This window comes from Mauremys reevesii, linkage group 3 (genome assembly GCF_016161935.1).
Source record: "Mauremys reevesii isolate NIE-2019 linkage group 3, ASM1616193v1, whole genome shotgun sequence".
NCBI classification, from domain to species: domain Eukaryota; kingdom Metazoa; phylum Chordata; order Testudines; family Geoemydidae; genus Mauremys; species Mauremys reevesii.
Genome location: NC_052625.1, coordinates 198,645,769 through 198,652,666, shown reverse-complemented (window position 1 = coordinate 198,652,666; position 6,898 = coordinate 198,645,769). Strand labels below are relative to the sequence as shown.

General features: G+C 46.9%; 1 long non-coding RNA gene across 1 annotated transcript; it reads right to left on the bottom strand.

Annotated features, from left to right (window-relative positions):
* Window positions 1-2,965: 2,965 nt before the first annotated feature.
* Window positions 2,966-6,664, bottom strand: LOC120400364. Its single transcript, XR_005595775.1, has 3 exons — window positions 6,561-6,664; window positions 4,434-4,589; window positions 2,966-3,162 (listed from the first exon to the last, which is right to left on the bottom strand). It is a non-coding gene; the product is annotated as an uncharacterized LOC120400364 (long non-coding RNA).
* Window positions 6,665-6,898: the final 234 nt, after the last annotated feature.

Sequence of the window (6,898 nt, the reverse complement as noted above, 5' to 3'; positions counted from 1 at the left end):
GCTCGAACGCTGGGGCTCCAGAGCCACTGGAGAGGGGAACCCTTGGATCCGCTTCTCAGCCAGGTTCCCCGCTCCAGCGGCCAGGGGCTGCTCCAGGGACGGGACCTGCATCCCCCGCATGTGCCTGGATGGAGCTGGCGCTGCTTCCTGGGTCTAGCCATGGCCTGATCCCCCAGTGCACAAGCCTGGGCCTGGGCGCAGCCTCCCGACAGGAGCCGCCCATGGACATGGGCTTGTGCCAGGGCTGTGCTCGTGCAGCTGCCCGGCCTTAGCCCATGAGCCGAGCCGCTGCCCGGAACTCGCCAGCCTCCTGCGCTTCCCATGTGCTCCAGCCTGCACCCGGGCGCCACCGCTGGCTGGACTAGCTGCCTCCTCCCCCGGCGGATGCTGCCAGGGAGCAGGCGGAGCGCGCAGACGGGGAGGGGGCTGTCGCCGGAGCCAGAGAGCCTGTGCCCTCTGCACTCACCAGCTTTACTTTCAGATGCTGATCATGGCAGGTACCATGATGCTGGCTTATTACTTCGAGTTCAGGGACACCTTCACGGTTAACATGAAGGGCTTCTTCTGCCGCAGGGCTCCTACCCAGGGCCGGCTCTAGCTTGTCGCCCCTGGAAATGTGCCGCCCAAAGCATGTGCTTGTTTTGCTGGTGCCTAGAGCCGGTCCTGGATATTTGGCTCATACGGACACTGCCCGAACAGCATGTTCTTTCCTAGAAGCAGGATGGCATTTTTAAAATAAGATGCTGCTGACATTATGTTCCGTGCTTGACAATTACAAAACCCCCATATTACCTGCAGCTATCACTGCGTGTTTTCCTTCCATCATCGTAACAATCATTTACCTTTTGACCAGTTTTTCAAACTGTATTCTAATGACTTAGGGCAGTGTTTCCCAAACTTGGGATGCTGCTTGTGTAGGGAAAGCCCCAGGTGGGGCAGGTCGGTTTGTTTACCTGCCACGTATGCAGGTTCAGTTGATCGCGGCTCCCACTGGCTGCGGTTCGCTGCTCCAGGCCAATGGGAGCTGATGGAAGCCGTGTGGGCAGAGGGACATATTCCTCTAAGAATTTCCAAGATATTACCAGGGTGCTTATCTCTGATATACAGAGCAAGTTAGCCTTGCTGGTCCTTGAAAGGACACGGATACAGCCCTCTGATCAATAATAGGCCCACAAGCAGTAATTCTTCAAAAACAGAAATAATATTTATTTAGAAATGAGTGGGAGGAGCTTTTAGAGTGGGGGTCACATGCCACCAGTTGCTTCAGGTTACATGTCAATCTCTGCCCTGGAATTTGCCCTAATTGGTCAAACTCCTCTTGGGGCAGGCCTATGGGTCACCCAACCGGCTAGAGATAGGCACAGAATCCAGGTTTCTTATATCCTAGTCCTGTGCTCTAGCCACTACACTGCACAGTCTCCCCTGTTCATACATTAACCCGTTTTCTCACACAATGCCTTTCCCAGTAAAGAGAAGTCCCGCTAAGTATGTTCCCAGAAACGTTCATCATAAGGGCTGTGAGGAAGACCTGGGTTCAGGGCAGGGGAATGGCACTGACAGAAGGAGCTGGTTTGTGGAGAACAGCTTGAGGTAACTTCAGGGGCACCATTTCAGCTTTTGGTGTGCGGGACATTAATCGTGTTTCCTGTGGCTACTTAGGCACCTGAAAACTCTAGATTTTGTATATAAGGTGTTGGGCCCACAACCAAAAAATATAGGGGTGGGGGGAGGTCAACTCAAAAAGTTTGAAAACCGCTGAGGATGCAGGCAGGGGGTAACTAGCGGCTGTGTGTAGCCATGGAGGTAGCTCAGGTTCCAGGCGGGGATGTACTTCAGGGGCCAGGCAGGAGGTTGCTAGGGGCTGTGTTCCTGGAGGGGTGTAGCTCAGGGTGCAGGCAGGGGGTACGTAGGGGCAGAGAGGGGTGGAGCTCAGGAAGCAGGCAGGGGGTATGTAGGGGCTGACAGGGATGTAGCTCAGGATGCAGGGTGAGTCCAAGAAGGTTCTGCTACTGCGGGCCCAGACATACGCTCAGTCCCTAGTTGGCACAGTGGGGGAAGCTCTGTGGATCAGTGGCTGGGGTGAGGTGCGTGCGCTGCCCACCCACTTCCGCAATGGGCAGGCGGAAGGGAACACCCCAGCATCAGCTCCCATCCTGTTCTACGCAGCATATCAGCAGGCGAGGAGCGACACTAGCGGTGGCCCCATCGTGGGGGGTGGGACAGCATGGCTGCAAACAACAGCGGAGCAGGGCAGAGAGGGTGGGGAGAGGAAGCGCAGCACCCTCCCTTCTGCTGCATACAAATCTGGTACAAATCTAGCTGGGGTTGGGGGAGGCCTTTCCTCAATGGTGCCCCCAGGGAAACAATATTTAGCTGCAGCAAAGATATACAAAGCAGCTGTTAGCTCCACTGTTTCTCCCTCTCCATGGCAGGAGCCCATGTCGCTGCCTCAGTTACACCCTCACTTGCAACTTTGCTCAGATTTCTCAGCCTGGGTCTCTGGGATTTGCGATGCCCTTCGGGCTCTTTCATGGGAGCCTGCTCACTGGGCAAGGTCTGGACACTCAGGCACAAGAGAAGGGAACTTCATGATGGGAGGGCTGGGAGGCGAGGGGAGCAGAGGGAGGGTGGACATGCCATGGAGCACTGATGTGGGCATTACACACTATGCATCCGAGCTGGGACTGAAACGATCTCCTCTGACAACAACACAAACAAAACGGCTTTGTCAAAGGACCAAGGGAAAGGTCACGATTTATTCACATGAGCTCCCTGAAACATATAAATATGTATGTCCCCTGGTCTAGGAACACCCCTGGGTGGATTTCACATACAGCAGTGACCATTTATTTTATTTATATGTAGTTAAAATAAAAGAAGGAAGGGATTTTTATGGAAAAGAAACAGCAAAACAGCCCCTGTGTGCAATCAAAACACTCACAGGCATGTTTGCAATACGCCACAACCAGCAGCTACTTTTATTAAAAAGAGAAGAACAAGCTATTAGGGGTGACACAAGGGCTCCCTTGTGGATTTTTTCCAGCTTGCGAGATTCTTTGCAGCCCGGATGAAAAGCGTCCAAGGATTTTAGAAGCAAGGCATCTGCTGCCAGATTCCCAGAGATCCTGCATTGACAATCTCTGCTGCCATCACTCACCCTCCCTACAGCAAAAAGGGACGAAACGCTCACATTCTATGTTTATAGCCATTAAAACAAGGAGAATATAACGTTACATTTCAAATTCAAGATAGAGCAGGAATTTCCCCATCATTTAATAGTGTGTTCAGATGTAACTCCAACAGACCGTGCGCGACATCACTTGGGATTTAACCTGGAGCCTCTGGAGTTTAATGCATGAGCCTCTACCATATAAGCTAAAAGCCAGCTTCCTCTTAGCTAAGGTTGTAGAACAGATTCAGTCTATCTATTATATTTAAATGTGTTCTGGCTGGCTTTTGAAGTAAAAATACTGGACTTCTGAGCATGGATCTTCCCTCCCTTTCCCCTAAGTCTCCAGTAAAGGAGTCACATTCTCATTTCCTTACAAAAGTCCGTCCTAATAACATTCTACACAGTTAAAGTGACAATAACAACAACAACAAAAGTCCCTGGGTGATTAAAAAAAGAACCCCGGCAAATTACCGATAAGTATAAGTATAAAAGCGGCTAGAAATATCATGTTTGCAGCTTATGCCTCAGGTAGTTATTGAAAATAGGATCCTTCTGTCAGTCACTGGAAGAGCGACATAACATTTCTGAAAGGCTTAAAAGTATAAGTGTTGCTACTTATTCTAATTCTAATTTTTCTGTGACAGATGTGATCATTTTATACTGGGGTTAGACACACACACCCTTAAACATAGCTCCATACTTGTACATGTTTCTTTTTGGTAAATTAAGCATTAATGTTGTAAAGAGCAGCCATTTTGATCCCATAGGTGCTGCACGATGATACAAAGGAGACGCATCCCCCATACTCTCTCCTGGGAAATATACTTTACTCCTTCCCCGTTGTTTTCCATATTCTTAAATGAAACAACAATGGGACATACCGCACAGACTGGCCACAGACACTGTCTGTATGATGCCATGATGACAAGCCAGAGGGGCTTCGAAATGGGTGGGAGAGAGTAACTGCAATACATGAACAATACATGGCTCATATGTAGCAGTGAGCACTATGGAGACTCTGAGCTGCTCTGGGTTGTGGACAGACCTTAGGCAGCCTGAGTAAAGCAGCTGTAAGGTTACTCTAACTCTACCATGTAAACCCCAAATAGTCCAGAATCCGGGCAGCACAGAATTTTCCTTTGTCCAATGTCAGGGTGGTGCTGTGTGCTCTGATCCGGCAAGGTCATTAAACAGCAGCTATAGAAAGGAAAGACACAAATATTTACACAGTGATGTCTTCCTGGTGGCATCCTGAACTTACCCATCTACTGCGACAGCATCTCTGCATAAAACCTTCTACAGCAACTGTGCCCAAAACCACACCTTCCAATTGCTCTCAAAATGCCGATACAGAAATGGCTGCAGATTCCCCCAGCACGTCTACAAGCAAAGGGGTCATTGATGAGCTGGGTGAATCCTGCATAAAGAAAAAGAGTCTTGATTTTCATTCACACATATGTGTAAACAAGGACTGCAATTGCAGCATGACGGGCATTTCCCATTAGCTGAATTTCCAATTCACTGAGACAAGACCACGTCAACCCAGTTATCTTCCTGTGCCACCTTTCACTAGATCTTTGATAATATAGAAATGTCTGTAGTTCTGTGCCCATTCAATGGCTGCTCCTAAGAATTGAGCAAAGTGATTTAATTCAGGAGATCTGCTGGTTTCCTAGTTGCACGCTTCAGAACTGTAGCGCTGAGCATGGGAGTCCTTCACAGCCCCTCAGCTGTACAGGATGGAAAGCAGGCAGCTGTCTGCATCACCAACTTCTAAGGCTGGGGCAATGGTTTTGCTGCCACGGTTTTGACTGTTTCTGATTCCAAACACTGATGTACAAGGCAGTATCATCAGTGGTGATTGGCTGAGCAGGGTTAAACCAGCTCAGCACTGGGTTGGGTGACGAACTTTTAGAATGAGAAGGGTTTAAACAAGTGCCTGCAGTCAGAACATCTGATTTTAAAAAAGAACAGGAGTACTTGTGGCACCTTAAAGACTAACAAATTTATTTTAGCATGAGCTTTCGTGAGCTGCAGCTCACTTCTTCGGATGCATAGAATGGAACACAATTTTGCAAAAAAAAAACTTCAAAAACAGACTCCAAAGAGAAACTGCTGAACTTGAATTAATATGCAAACTAGATACTATTAACTGTGGCTTAAACAAAGACTGGGAATGGTTGGGTCATTACACCAATTGAATCTATTTCCCTATGTTAAGTTCTCCTCACACCTTCTATGGGCCATCTTAATTATCACTTCAAAAAGTTTTTTTTCCTCCTGCTGATGATAGCTCATCTCAATTGATTAGACTCTGCCTGTTGGTATGCATACTTCCACCTTTTCATGTTCTCTGTATGTATAAATATCCCCTGTCTGTGTGTTCCATTCTATGCATCTTTAAGGTGCCACAAGTACTCCTGTTCTTTTTGCGGATACAGACTAACACGGCTGCTACTCTAAAATCTGATTTTAAGTGAGACTCGGCATTTGAGAATACTAACTCAATGACCAATTGCCAATCTTAGACATTCCAGACCAGACAGGCTGGTCCTTATGAGAATGTGGCCCAAATGTCCTTTAGGATATTAATATTAGACTGTTTGAAACTAGATTTTAGTTGTGCTTTTCTTAAAGTATCCACAGTGACATTCCGCAGGGTAGAATCTGGACCACTGAACAGTCATATTCCCTCAGTTCTCCAACCTGTGATACTTCCTACACTGCTCCGCTGTGAAAGCAACCACTTCTGGTCCGGCTCATGCACAACCCCTAGCATGGAAAGTCACTCCCAGCTGAATTATAGGAAAAATTGCAGCAAGACACTCCTGAATTATCCTGCAGAGCATCACCAGCCAATTCCGAGGTGCAAAATACAGAGTCGTGACTTTTTTCAGAGCCCTCATCCTATAACTGTGGCCAACCTTCTTTGTTCCTAGATCCATACATTTAGATTTAGCTGTATGATTGTTATCTTGTTCCCAGTTTGACAAGTGATCCAAATCCCCCAGTATGAGTGCCTTGTTCCTTAATTTGTATCGCCTGCTAACTTTATAGGTGATGATTGTATGGATTGTTCTTTTTCACGTCCTTTATAAAAAGTTTAATTAGTATGATGGCAAGAAGCAATCCCTGTAGGACTCCATTAGGTAGAACGTTGGTGATAGTATTATAGTTCAGCCAAATCTGACTGGATCTTAATAGGAACATTAATGACACCTTTCTCACCCCAGGACTATTCCCCAGTTAAATGTGAAGTATCTGCTGAAAACCATTCAACTCTTTTGAAGAAAAAGCTGAATAAATTATGATACAGAATTTTTAGAAATCTTAATACAGACTCACAATTGTCCTTCTATATTTTCCCTTCGTTTCATTAAGATCTTACCTGGAGAGCTTTGGAGCACCAGGAAAAAGAGAGCAAAGAGCAGGTAGAGAAACTTCATGGCTGAAGTCTAGCTGGGAGCTCAGTGCTGATGGAGAGAAGACACTGCAAGATAGAGAGGAGATGGAGAGTCTCTATTTATGGGCTACTGGGCATTGTGAAATGCTGATCTGTTGAAATCTTTTTTGAAGCATGTAACATTTACTAAATTTGTGCTGCAATCTGTTTATAATTATCATCATAATTATAATTTATACAGTGTCATAAACATTCCTGGAGAATTTCAAGGAAACACAGTAGTCAAGTTCCTGCCTTGTGGATCTTACAATATGGGTATTTAC